The following is a 15,022-nucleotide window of genomic DNA, read 5'->3' as shown; positions in this document are numbered from 1 at the left end:
TTTCATTTCGTTGTTCAAATGCTTCACACATAACACTTGACACATTGTTTTATCACACAGCTGACATATACTTACAATAAAAAAACAATATAAACAAAGTTATATGTAGTCAGACTGAAGCACATCACACAGCCACAATCTATTGCTCATCTTTCACAAACAGTGACAAGAGCAACACACAACCATAATGATTATATCAAACACCTGCAGCCTCAAGCAACATTATTTAAAGTTTTAATTGAGGTAGGTCCGAATAGGACTATAGTTTAGAAATGTTAAGTTAGATTGGGGTACCCATATCTTCTGCCAGAGGATAAGAGCTCATACTTGTCATGGAGAATAAAGATAGATCAGTTCATATTATCTGTGCTTGCCTGGAGAGACTGGTTTCTATTCCTCTCCACAACCTTCATGAAAGTCATATTAAAATGCGCTGTAATGCAGCCTTGTACAGTGGGGCAAAAAAGTATTTAGTCAGCCACCAATTGTGCAAGTTCTCCCACTTAAAAAATATGAGAGAGGCCTGTAATTTTCATCATTGGTACACTTCAACTATGAGAGACAAAAGGAGAAAAAAAAATCCAGAAAATCACATTGTAGGATTTTTAATGAATTTATTTGCAAATTCCTCGGGAAAATAAGTATTTGGTCACCTACAAACAAGCAAGATTTCTGGCTCTCACAGACCTGTAACTTCTTTAAGAGGCTCCTCTGTCCTCCACTCGTTACCTGTATTAATGGCACCTGTTTGAACTTGTTATCAGTATAAAAGACACCTGTCCACAACCTCAAACAGTCACACTCCAAACTCCACTATGGCCAAGACCAAAGAGCTGTCAAAGGACACCAGAAACAAAATTGTAGACCTGCACCAGGCTGGGAAGACTGGATCTGCAATAGGTAAGCAGCTTGGTGTGAATAAATCAACTGTGGGAGAAATTCTAAGAAAATGGAAGACATACAAGACCACTAATAATCTCCATCGATCCAGGGCTCCACGCAAGATCTCACCCTGTGGGGTCAAAATGATCACAGGAACAGTGAGCAAAAATCCCAGAACCACCTGAAGGACCTAGTGAATGACCTGCAGGGAGCTGGGACCAAAGTAACAAAGGCTACCATCAGTAACACAAAACGCCACCAGGGACTCAAATCCTGCAGTGCCAGACGTGTCCCCCTGCTTAAGCCAGTACATGTCCAGGCCCGTCTGGAGTTTGCTAGAGAGCATTTGGATGATCCAGAAGAGGATTGGGAGAATGTCATATGGTCAGATGAAACCAAAATAGAACTTTTTGGTAAAAACTCAACTCGTTGTGTTTGGAGGGGAAAGATGCTGAGTTGCATCCAAAGAACACCATACCTACTGTGAAGCATGGGGGTGGAAACATCATGCTTTGGGGCTGTTTTTCTGCAAAGGGACCAGGACGACTGATCCGTGTAAAGGAAAGAATGAATGGGGCCATGTATCGTGAGATTTTGAGTGAAAACCTCCTTCCATCAGCAAGGGCATTGAAGATGAAACGTGGCTGGGTCTTTCAGCATGACAATGATCCCAAACACACCGCCCGGGCAACGAAGGAGTGGCTTTGTAAGAAGCATCTCAAGGTCCTGGAGTGGCCTAGCCAGTCTCCAGATCTCAACCCCATAGAACATCTTTGGAGGGAGTTGAAAGTCCATGTTGCCCAGCAACAGCCCCAAAACATCACTGCTCTAGAGGAGATCTGCATGGAGGAATGGGCCAAAATACCAGCAACAGTGTGTGAAAACCTTGTGAAGACTTACAGAAAACGTTTGACCTCTGTCATTGCCAACCAAGGGTATATAACAAAGTACTGAGATGAACTTTTGTTATTGACCAAATACTTATTTTCCACCATAATTTGCAAATAAATTCATTAAAAATCCTACAATGTGATTTTCTGGATTTTTTTCTCATTTTGTCTCTCATAGTTGAAGTGTACCTATGAGGACACTTACAGGCCTCTCTCATCTTTTTAAGTGGGAGAACTTGCACAATTGGTGGGTGACTAAATACTTTTTTGCCCAACTGTATAACATAAACCATCTGATTCACTGTGTCTGCTCTAAATGATAACACACACTTTCAACACAGGCCTTCCAGTCAAAGGTGTTGTCCACATGAACACCAAGGTGTCATAGGAGCAGAGCCGATGGATTGGTTCATCATTTATGACCTCCGATACCCTCTGACCCATGTCACGACCCTTTCCTCAACTTGTGCCAAAAAACGTTGTATATACTAAGCTATATACAGTACATCTTACTCTGTGAACAAAAACCTCGGCAACAATCTGCTTATCCTTTTCATTTCTTGAAAATGCTTCCTAGTCCCTTCTTAATTTTGAAAAAGGCTACAAAGGTTAGAATGGCTACAATCTGTAACCACGGTGATTGATATGAAGCTCATCTTCTGAATATATGTTAGGCCTACCATAAATTGATATTTCAAAAAAGTAATTTATTTAAAACAACTAATAATGCTGTTAGGGGCTTGTTCTGACCCAGAACGCAGAGATTTCACACACAGACAATGAACACAGTTTGTAAAGGTTTTAATGAACAAAAGAGTACTCAGAGACACAGTGTGGGTTTTGTCTGAGCGGGGAATCTCCTGGCTGGTCCGAGTACTGAGGCGAGCCAAGGAGGAAGGATCCAGGTCGTACGAGACTCGAGGCGGACAGGCAGGGAAGAGTTCACAGTAGTTTCCACTGGTGGAGGATTAGGCTGGATGGTGAGGCTGGAAGCTTGTAGGCACAGCGTAGGAGGCAGCAGGTCTGAGCGGACACTGGACAGGAACACAGGGAAAGTATGACCTCATGAGAACGACAAAAGCTAGGGTGCACAAGACAACACGGACACAACTTTGAATACACGGAAAACTCAGAGCCAAGTTACCACATGGGTGTAGATAACAAACTGGCGCCGAAAAGGTGATCAGCCCCGGTTTAAGTATTGCTGGAAATGAATCTTGGAGATGAGCTGCAGCTGTGAGGAACGGCTGTGCAGTGTTGATTTGGCCACGCCCCTTGACCTACTTTCCTCTGAACACACCTCCAGCACTCCAGGTGGAAAAGCACAGACACACACAGAGACACACAGACAAACAGAACAAAAACACCCAAAACAGGGTGGAGAGAGAGCTGCCCATAACAAATGCAGTGTGATTTTAAATCAAACTAAGTCCCACACATAAATATGCTCTTTTTTTTCCCTTTAGTCTTTGCTATTAATATTCATTAACTGCAAAATTAGAAAACTGCATTTTTAAATAACTATGCATGGTAAATAAAAAAATAAAAAAATGCTTCTCATCTTCTTATATATTTCCTTCAGGATGAATAAAGTATCTATCTGTCTGTCTATCTATCTATCTATCTATCTATCTATCTATCTATCTATCGATCTATCTATCTATTTATCTATCTGTCTAGTTTATTTTGTTTTTCACAACAGTACAAGTTAAAACAAATGCTAATTAGTCAAACTTAGGCTGTATTTATAAACACTCAACTGTAGGTTTTTTATATAGTATATATAAGGCAAATCAAAGTGCTTAGCATAAAGCACTATTTTTTCATTATTGGTATTTTATTGTGTAAATTCTCACGTACAACGTGCACATTCTTTCACAGACGAGGAGGGGTAATTACTACGTAAATTCCGCTGATTTATTTAAACATTATTACGATGCATAACTTACTGGAACAAAGCTGAGCAACGTGTTGTTGCTGGTGACAAAACCACTGACTGTATATATGTACATTGAAGCAATACTGTCGTTAAAGACCCGCTGATCGCTGTCCGATTCTGTGAATGAATGCCCACATTGCATTGTGGGATGTCGGCTTTGAATGCGTCTAGCTCGGGTTCTGTATTACAGCATACTGTAATATTTCACTGGTAATAAGACCGAAATAATATTATTAAAATAAAGAAATACCATACCATACCATGATAACATCTAAATAAATGTTGATAGATGTAGCGTTATCGTTTTAAAAATATAAATAAACAAAAAAGCAACCCAGCTTCCAAATAGACTGAAATAATAGCATTAAAAGAAATACATATAAACCATGATAAGATCTCGTGAATAAATGTTGATTAAAACAGCTGTTATTGAGTTAAAAATACCAATAATAAAACTGTCAGAGATTTCAAGTTAAGGGGGGTGTGTTTTTTCTTTCGTCTATATCCAAGGGTGAGGGATAACATGAATGTCTGTCTGAATGTCTGTCCCTTCATCGAAAAATAACGCAACGGGTACACACCTGGCGTTGAAACTTAACGCCAGGGGTCCTTGACCATGCGTCAGACATTTGACGAGTAGGGAGTGAGACTGTGTTGGTTAAAGAGGTTGTAAAGTGAAATTCCTATCATCTTGAAGTCTGTAACAGACTTGCTCAGTTCTAGATGAGTTTAGGAATTCACCAAAAAGCTATTCACGATACATTGCTAATGTTTTAGCAGCTTCAGTCTGATGGCTAACTTTTGTTGTTGTTGTGCCGTTTGAACAAGTAACATAATGTAAAATCTCGTTTTTAACAGGTGCTTACTGACATTAAAGGTGCACTATGAATTCCTGCATGGTTTCAGCGGAATTTCATTTTTGTCTCAAATCGTAGGCATCTCTCCTTGATCCGCTAGCTGCCTGTCCCCTGAATACATTGTGAAAAAGCCTGGTCTCGGGAGACAACACAGGGGTCGTAAACGTCAAACACTAGGGGCACAGGCTGTGCACCAAAATACAACAAACCAATCACCGACAAGATGGTTGGGGGTTAGTGACAGTCAGTTTGTCATGACAGTTATGGAAACATGGGGGGAGGGGCGAGCTTGCTCTGTTTTGTTTGGTATTTACTTGGAATGGCAACAGAAGTGACGTCATGCAGGAACTCATAGTGCACCTTTAAGCCGCGCACACTTATAGCTATGATAATGTTGAATTGCTAGCAAGATTTGGAAGTATCTGCAGCAGGCTGCTAGGTCCGTCCGCTTCCCCCACCGCAGGGAGACTCCTTTGCGGGGAGGTCAATACACAGCCCAGGATACGGACAATCTGGTTAGCCATTTCCAAGTATACTCAATTCAATTCAATTCATTTTATTTATAGTATCAAATCATAACAAGAGTTATCTCAAGACACTTTACAGATAGAGTAGGTCTAGACCACACTCTATAATTTACAAAGACCCAACAATTCCCCCAAGAGCATGCATTTAGTGCGACAGAGGCGAGGAAAAACTTTCTATTAGGGAGGAACCTCGGGTGGTGAGGAAAATTTCCTTTAAGGGAGAAACCTCGGACAGACCTAGGCTCTTGGTAGGTGGTGTCTGACGGTACCAGTTGGGGGTGTGATGAACAGTGGCATTCTAGTCACAATAAAGATAATGGAACTATGATTAGAAATAGTAATTGTAGTAGTTCATGGCGTAGCAGGGCACTGCAGGGCATTACAGGGTGTGGCAGGGCATAGCAGGACGTAGCAGGGCATAGCAGGACGTAGCAGGGCATAGCTGGACGTAGCAGGGCGTAGCAGGGCACTGCAGGACATAGCAGGGCGTAGCAGGGCACTGTAGAGCGTAGCAGGGTGTAGCAGGGTGTAGCAGGGCATAGCAGGGCGCGGAGCAGGGCCACGGCGACAGCTGCAACCATTATTTAGGTGCCACCCTAATCCAAGGAAAACTTCTGGGCAAAAAAAAACAAACATAAGGACTCCGGGGAATAAGCTCCTCAGAGTATACTGTATCTGCTGTTCTCCCAGCGGGAAGTGAAGCGGTTGAAATATCCCATTTCCCTTTTTAAATGACTAATAGATTACCGCCACCTGCTGGCATGGAGAGTAATTTCCTCTTACGCAGGCGCAGAACATACATGCTACTCGGCTTTAGTCGTTGCTGTGTGTTCAAGTGCAACTTTTTGGCCAAGACACAGGCAACGTGAGGAGAGTTGAATAAATGTCAGATTTAGGCTTTATAGCCACTAGTTCTTTGATGTCTGCTCGGTGTGTCAGCACTATACACTGTTTCTGCTTGATGTTACTGTTTACCTTTTGCTTATTTACTTTGCTCCCTGTATAGGGGAGCAAAGTACACAACTAGAAGTGGCAGGGTTAAGATGAGTTACACTTTGAAAGCAAGTCAATTAGCTTGCCTCTTCAGTTCAGTCCAGTCCATCAACCATGTTTGCCTCAAACTTCTTGATATGGCTCTGCATTGTATTCCTCATCCTTCTACTCAAATCCCGGAGGCCCAAGAATTTTCCCCCAGGACCCCCTATCCTGCCGATACTAGGGACCATTTTGCACCTGAGCCTAGAGAACCCCCTGAAGGACTTTGAGAGGGTAAGAAAAAACAGTGAAATTAATGTTTTGCTCTTTCAATGCCTGAAATTGTTATGGCATTGATTGATTGACAGTTACTAATACTATAATATATAATAATCATAGTAGCTACGTAAAAGGTGTCTACAATGGTTCAATACTTACACTGTGTTTTTCCTTATAGTAATAGTTTCAGCAATTGCTGGACCACACTGCACTTCTGACTATAAATAAAACCTATTGGCTGCTGTATATTAAGTGTAAAATAAAAAACAATTGGGAAAGCCAATACAATCTTTGCACAATATGCTTCTAAATGTAAAGGTTACTCACAACAGGTTGTCTGTACATAGTTGACTGCTTGTGCACTTGGACAACAGCCAACCAGTGGTACATGTATGGGGTCATTATTGTAGCAAAGTTATTGCAAATTTGTGTGTGGAGATTGCTACAACTGTATCTCAATCCATGTGTTCTCATTTTCTGGTTTTGAAATTGCACTTTCAGATGATAAAAGATTGAACTTTTTTGTGTTTATTAGTAAATTGCCCTTTCAATGAGTAATATCCATCTGTAGTTATGTGATATGTATGCATTTTAACACTGACATTGTTATATTGTTCTCTCCCAGCTGAGGAATACTTATGGGAATGTCTACAGTCTGTTCCTCGGTACCAGACCAGCTGTTATCATCAATGGGATGAAGGCCATGAAGGAGGCTATGGTGACTAAGGGCACTGATTTTGCTGGACGACCCCAAGACATGTTTGTCAATGACGCCACCCAAAGGAAAGGTAGAACAGACATGATATGTCATAGGGCAGATCATGTTTAATCGAACTTAGCTAATTTAAAAAAAACATATAGTACATACTGTATGTCAGTAATCTCTTTCTAAGCATGTACTGTATGTAGGGATGGGGCAGGTACCATCCATCCATCCATCCATCTTCGTCCGCTTATCCGGTATCGGGTCGCGGGTGTAGCAGCTCCAGCAGGGGACCTCAAACTTCCCTTTCCCGAGCCACATTAACCAGCTCTGACTGGGGGATCCCGAGGCGTTCCCAGGCCAGGTTGGAGATATAATCCCTCCACCTAGTCCTGGGTCTTCCCCGAGGCCTCCTCCCAGCTGGACGTGCCTGGAACACCTCCCTAGGGAGGCGCCCAGGGGGCATCCTTACCAGATGCCCAAACCACCTCAACTGGCTGCTTTTGACGCGAAGGAGCGGCGGCTCAGCCGCTTCACACTCGGCTGCGCACCGATCCAGTGAGTGCTGAAGGTCACAGGCCGATTATGCCATCAGGACCACATCATCTGCAAAAAGCAGCGATGAGATCCCCAGCCCACCGAACTGCAACCCCTCTCCACCCCGACTACGCCTCGATATCCTGTCCATAAATACTACAAACAGGATTGGTGACAAAGCGCAGCCCTGGCGGAGGCCAACTCTCACCTGAAACGTACTCACCCCGTACTCCCGCAGCACCTCCCACAGTATCTCCCGGGGCACCCAGTCATACGCCTTCTCCAGATCCACAAAACACATGTAGACCGGTTGGGCATACTCCCAGGCTCCCTCCAGGATCCTTGCGAGAGTAAAGATCTGGTCCGTTGTTCCACGACCAGGACGGAATCCGCATTGTTCCTCTTCAACCTGAGGTTCGACTATCGACCAAACCCTCCTTTCCAGCACCTTGGAGTAGACTTTACTGGGGAGGCTGAGAAGTGTGATACCCCTGTAATTAGCACACACACTCTGGTCCCCCTTTTTAAAAAGGGGAACCACCACCCCGGTCTGCCACTCCTTAGGCACCGTCCAAGACTTCCACGCAATGTTGAAGAGGCGTGTCAACCAAGACAACCTCTCCACACCCAGAGCTTTAAGCATTTCTGGATGGATCTCATCAATCCCTGGGGCTTTGCCACTGTGGAGTTGTTTAACTACCTCAGCAACTTGACGACAATCCCCCATCATCCTCCAGCTCTGCCTCTACCATAGAGGGCGTATTAGTTGGATTTAGGAGTTCCTCAAAGTGCTCCATCCACCGCCCTATTACCTCCTTAGTTGAGGTCAACAGTGTCCCATCCTTACTGTACACAGCTTGGATGGTTCCCCGCTTCCCCCTCCTGAGGTGGCGAACGGTTTTCCAGAAGCACCTTGGTGCCGACCGAAAGTCCTTCTCCATGTCTTCTCCGAACTTCTCCCATAACATATCCCGGAAAGACTCCGCCTTCAGTCGGACGGCTTCCCTGACCACCTCTCCATGTGTCTCCATCATTGCCCACGTGCGCGTTGAAGCCCCCCAGCAGAACTATGGAGTCCCCCACTGGAGCCCCATGCAGGACTCCACTCAAGGTCTCCAAGAAGGCCGAATACGCCGAACTCTTGTTTGGTGCATATGCACAAACAACAGTCAGAGTTTTCCCCCCCCACAACCCGCAGGCATAGGGAGGCGATCCTCTCGTCCACCGGGTTAAACTCCAACGTAGCAGCGCTCAGCCGGGGGCTTGTGAGTATCCCCACACCCGCCCGGCGCCTCACACCCTGGGCAACTCTGGAGAAGAAAAGAGTCCAACCCCTATCCAGGAGTATGGTTCCAGAACCGAGACTGTGCGTAGAGGTAAGCCCCACCAGATCTAACCGGTACCGCTCCACCTCCCGCACAAGTTCCGGCTCCTTCCCCCACAGAGAGGTGACATTCTACGTCCCCAGAGCCAGCATCTGCTGCCCGGGTCTGGCCCGTCGAGGCCCCTGACCTTCACTGCCACCTGTGTGGCAGCGCACCCGACCCCAGCGGTTCCTCCCACAGGTGGTGGGCCCATGGGATGGAGAGATGTATGCCACGTAGCTTTTTCGGGCTGTGCCCGGCCGGGCTCCGTGGCAAACCCGGCCACCAGACGCTCGCTGACAAGCCCTCCATCTGGGCCTGGCTCCAGACGGGGGCCCCGGGCTTCCTCCAGGCAGGGGCACTCCATTGCTTCCTCGGTCACTCATAGGGTTTTTGAATCCTATATATCTTGCTAAAATGTATGGTTGTGCAGTTTACATTTTTATTGTCATCATTACTGTATCCCAGTAAATGAAATGCTGGGAAATGGTGAAAAGGGAGAAACAAACACCTGGGGTAGAAATTACAGGTCACGTTGCCTAGTTTATTTCCTACTTTGTAGGAGGCTTCTCTTCACCACTCTAGGAAAAGCAGAAGGTGCGTACTGATTGCCTAGTAGTAACCTGCTATGTGACTGCACAGGGTATTCAACCATGTTAACTAAGGGGGCTTTCACACCTGAAAGTCCGAACTAAGGTCCGGACCAAGGTTCATGTCTTTGGCATTTGATCCGTTAAGTTTTGTTTTCACACTGCAGTTATGCAAGTGCACTAAAGACCTATACGTGACTAAACTACGTCCTGTCGTCATCTCAAACATGAGCTGCTTCCCCTGACAGTTGTAAGTGATTGGTTTGTAGACAGGCTTCCCTGTCCTCTCGTATCCTCTCTCTGGTGAGTTTTTCCCGCTGACTGCTTCCCTCCCCGTGCTGCTGCAGCTCTTTTTATTTTGTTGAGAAGCAAGACACTGAAACCTACACTGTACATTTACTACCACTTAACAAGTAAACCACTGATTTAAAAGCCTAAAAGGAAGTGCTTGCTCGTGGGAAATTGTTGGGTCTTTGTAAATGATAGAGTAGGTCCAGACCACACTCTATCTGTAAAGTGTCTTAAGATAATCTTATTATGATTTGATACTATGAATAAAATTGAATTGAATTGAATTTATTCTCTGCTTTGATAGCCGCAAGCTGTCTGCTCTGAGCACATTCACCGTCACACTCTCTCACGTACACACTAAGCACTGAGCTATTCCTTAAAGGACCTTCCCCAGTCTTATAAAACCATCCAAAAAATGCTTTCACACTAGAAACGAACTGGTTCAGCTTGATCCAGACCAAGACTAACTCTTGTGGTCGAACCAAATTTCGGCTCTTGGTCCGGACCGTGGTCCGGAAAAGGTTTCACACCTGTAATTTTGGTTTCGGATCAAACTGAAAAGTCTGTGATTCCGGACCAAACAAGGTAGGTTGAAAGCCCCCTAAAATTACAAACTGTAGGAAGCAAAAATTCTCATTCTCAGTTTAAAGGGAACTGTTAACTGTATAGTGAAAAACTGAACAACGGTTCATAACTTCGCTGGACGTTCACATGCAATATTACCCATCAGTCATTGTGCCTTGCTGACATTTACACCACATGGACCGAATAGATAAAAAAAAAAGTGGAGATGCACAGATACCACTTTTTAGTGATCAAATGTTTTTTTTATTTTCTTAAAGAGAGCAAGAAAAACCCATCCAGTACAGAAACAGTGCATGGGATACTTCACAGTTAAGAACATTTTGCTTCACTCTCCCCCAAAACCCTCCCCGGTGGCGACCCCCCCACCCCAAAGATCTCAGGATAAGTTAAAGCAATACAGCATCATACATTACTTGCATCAAGCATAGACAGAAAACCAACATCCTCATTTCACTAGCACCTTTACCTTATCATACACACCAGCCCACTATGAAATAGTTCTCTCAATCATGCATTCTAGCCACTAAAAGCTCTATGGTGATTATATCAACAAAAGTTTTTAGCCATTGTATATGTGTAAGTGTGTGAGGAGGTTGCCAGCCGAGAGCCAGCTTATTTTTAGTTGCGGTTAGATAATTGGAAGTCATTCAAGAGCATGGCTGATGGTGAACATGGAACTACAGTGCCCAACACATCTGACAGTGTAGAGGACACCTGGCTCCAAAAATACGCAACAATTCTGCATTCCCAAAACATATGCATGAAAGAGCCTATCTTCCCATCAGCGGAGAGGTCGCATATTGCGGAGGGACTAATTATCATGTAGCGTTTCCTTGGAGTAAGTTAATCCTATGGATAAAGTTCAAAAGGATCTGCTGATGATCAGGGTTCTAAGAGGATTCTACCACAGCAGCCCATACTCTGTTCCATAGTATTGATTTATTATCAACAGGAAGACCCAGATCACCTAGACCACACATGTTGTACACGTCTTGTAAGCAGATGAAGAAAACAGGGAGTACAGTAAAGATACCCTATAGATAGGGTTTGACCCTCATTTAAAACACTGTGCAAAGCATGAGGGATGAGTGGTGTATTCCAAGAGACACCGAAAGCCATCATGGAGGACCTTAACTGAGGATATAGAAAGAAAGAGAACCCAGGCAGGTTATATGTAGTTTGTAGGTCATTAAAGGCGCAGACACCATTATCATCAAATACATATTTCAATATATGTATGCCTCTGTTGCTTTAGGCAGGAAACTAGAAGGGGACATTCCCAGTGAGAAGTGATTAGTTATTAAAAATTGGACTATTCATATGCCACTTTTGAGTTGTTCTGAACGCCTTCTCTGCTGTACGCCACAGTGAGAAGGACGGAAGCAATAGGCCCTAGGAGTAGCTTGGAGCATTTAACTGGTTTAGCAGCATACATCAAATCTTGCAGCCTGTGAGGTAAAGCGAGCCTCTCTGATGCATTAGTCAAGTCATTTTATTTGTATAGCACATTTAAACGAACAACAGTTGACCCAAAGTGCTTTACAGGTAGAGCAGGGAAGGCAGAAACAGTATGCCTTAAAGATACATAATCAAGTGTGCAAAGTTCCATGAATATAGTTAGGCAAAGGTAAAGTCAAATAATGTAACATAAAATAAAACAACAAGGGAACAAAATTTGCAAATACAAAAAGATAAGAAAAGGTTGAGTTCAGTTCATAGCTCTGAATCTTAAAAAAAAGAAGAAAAAAAAAAAAGCAATTAAAGAGAGTTAAAAACAAGACAGTAAAAATGTGTCTTCAGGTTTGCTTTAAAACTGGCAATTGTATTACAGGATGTGGGGTGGGAGGGAATTCCAGAGTTTGGGGGCTACTACAGAAAAGGCTCGGTCCCCTCTGGTTTTTAGGTGTGTCTGGGGGATGACAAGGAGTTGTTGGGTTGTGGACCTGAGTGCCCTGGTGGCAGAGTAAGTGGACAGGAGATCGGAAATATACGGAGGGGCTTGACCATGGAGTGCTTAGGGTTAGGGTTAGGGTTGAGCTATGATGAGAGGGGACAAAGCCCAAATGACCAGAAGTAGTGTTTGAAATTTGGAACAGAAAGACCACCTTCAGATTTGTGGCGCTGCAAGATAGACATCTTAAGCCGGGTTTGCTTGCCCCCCATATGAATTTGGAGACTAGTGAATGTATTTTATCCCAGTAATTGGTGGGAGAAGGTAAGGGTAACATAGACGAGAAGAAGTTCACCTGTAGCAAAACATCCATCTTAATAATAGAACCAGCATTCTCAGCCAAGAAGTTATTCAATGCCGTTATAAAGTATTCACAGAAATCTTTGTTTTGAGTTATGTTAAGGCGCTATCTTGTTGCTGACGGGTGTGTCCATGAGGGTTAATTTAGCAATTACTACACTATGGTCAGACAGTGGGTTAGGGAGAATGTTTACATCATGAACTTGTGATATAGCAGAGGGAGAAGCCAGTAAATAATCAATCCTAGAATAAGTCTTATGTCTATTAGAATAAAAGCTTTACTGTCTATAAGAGGGATTAATGGCACGGAATTAATCAGTCAGGCTGAAATCTGACATAGGACCTTGAAATGCGACAGTTGCAAAACTATCAGAATGCTGGTTGCCCCCATGAGAACGGTCAAGCTCAGGGTTCAGAGTAGCGTTCATGTCTGCTCCTACAGTAATAAAAAAAGCTTTGCATATCTGATAAAAGTGCAGTGACATTGTTATAGAAATCTGGATCAAACTGATAAACTGGAAATAAAGCAAATTTTACGCCCTGCGATGACAATTTTAAGATATGACATGCAATGGTCTGTGCTGCCTTAATGTTCTAAAATTGACAAAAGAAAGTACATGCTTAAGCACGACATGCAAGCCGCGTGTTTTGTTGTCAAACGAGGCAGAGGCAGTAGTATAATAACACCTTTTGGCAAACTATTTAACATCTCTGTCTCTCATTTGCGACTCCTGTATAAATGCCACGTCAATATTATGCCAGGTGATGTAAACACATTGCCCGTTTAATTGAGAGCCGAAGTCCCGCCCCTTCCGTTTGCCTCCATGGGACATATCTTTGGAAAAAAAAATGGTCATTGACAAAAACAGTGGTCAATGGCAAAAGACAAACTATTTTCTGGTCCCGATCGACTTGTGCCTTGGATTACACATATGATGTTTTTCAAAATAAAACATGATTTTACATATCAAGAATGTTTGTCGCAAGATAGTTAGTAAAGTAAAATGCTATGGGAAAATACGTAATTAGACGGACTACAAGTCCAAGTCGCTTACCTGACGTCACCACATTTTCCCTCCACTCACGGTTCCAAAACTCCCTTTGAGTAGCTGCAGCTCTCGACATGACCCAATTTATAATGGTTTTCACCTCTTTTGATACTTCTGCCTTCGTCTTAGAAGAAGACGGTAAAGCTCGACAAGGAGACAGCTATATTTCTCTGGTGACGTATATTGTTTGAGACGAGAGATGTAGTTCACTAAGCGATCTCACACAAAACCAACTTCTTTACGTCAAATCGTTTATCTTTTGACATGTAAAATTATCTTTTAAATTTACACACATCATTTGTGAAATGCATGGCACAATTCGAACCAGGCCAAAAAATAATGAATATCTCTCCATTGACTCCCGTTCATATTTTTTCAAAAGATAGGTCCCATGGACTGGAAGTAGAAGGGCGTGACTTCGGCTCTCTATTTGACCATTCAGCCCATTAATATTCCAACTCGCAACTTTAATAGCCGTCATATCAAAAAGCTAGACTGGGCAGTATTTGAAATATCGCTATAATACACCGAATGAAAACAAGTAATGTAAGCATTAATTTCAGTAAGAGATCTGTTCCACCCCCTGGGTCGCCACAATCCCGATAAACAAACAATAAGACAACAATAAGAACACAAACATCCCCCTCGCAAATACACTCTTTAGATTCACTCTCAAGAGCTATGTCCCTGCCCATGTCACTCAGTCCACTTGACTCTGAGAAAGTGGGCTGCACACATTCACAAACCGCTCGTTCCCGTGCAGGGTTATCACAGACAGATACCCTGCCTATATTAGAGAAGATTAACTATAACATGACTAATTAACATCAGTTTCTAAACGAAGCAGCAGGGTTCATAAACAGGTGTTACTCAGCACCCCAGATCAGCTTAAACTTGGCTGGATAAATCAACAAGGCATGTATCATGTGGATGCGCTGACAGTTTTGTTGTCATCAATTAGAATTCCTCACGGGGGAGACAGAAACTACGCAATATAGCTTTAATTTAATATTGTATGTGGCGGGTTTTTTATTCAGGAGTGTATGTAGAGGGATCAGACCCTTCTCCGCAGTGCTGTGGAGTGGGTCTGGCAATGCGAGATTAGGTGTCCAGCAATAAAACTGCAAAGTGTGAGATCAAATTGGACTTTTCTCATAATATGTACGTTCACACTAACGACCACACCGCTCTCCAATTATAAAAGTGGGATGGGATTAAGAATTGCTGGTGTAGAAGAATCTGGTCTGTTTGTAGTGAGAAACATATCCGCATACATGTTTAATTTTAAAACATGATCATGAAG

The 15,022-nt window shown here is 43.4% G+C and overlaps 1 pseudogene; it reads left to right on the top strand.

The window, feature by feature from the left end:
* Positions 1 to 6,138: 6,138 nt before the first annotated feature.
* Positions 6,139 to 15,022, top strand: part of LOC144522591 (cytochrome P450 2F2-like) — a 42,598-nt pseudogene continuing 33,714 nt past the window's right edge.

Source organism: Sander vitreus, chromosome 8 (assembly GCF_031162955.1).
Source record: "Sander vitreus isolate 19-12246 chromosome 8, sanVit1, whole genome shotgun sequence".
Classification (NCBI taxonomy): domain Eukaryota; kingdom Metazoa; phylum Chordata; class Actinopteri; order Perciformes; family Percidae; genus Sander; species Sander vitreus.
The sequence above is the reverse complement of the archived record's forward strand: the minus strand, read 5'-3'. Positions and strand labels throughout refer to the sequence as shown.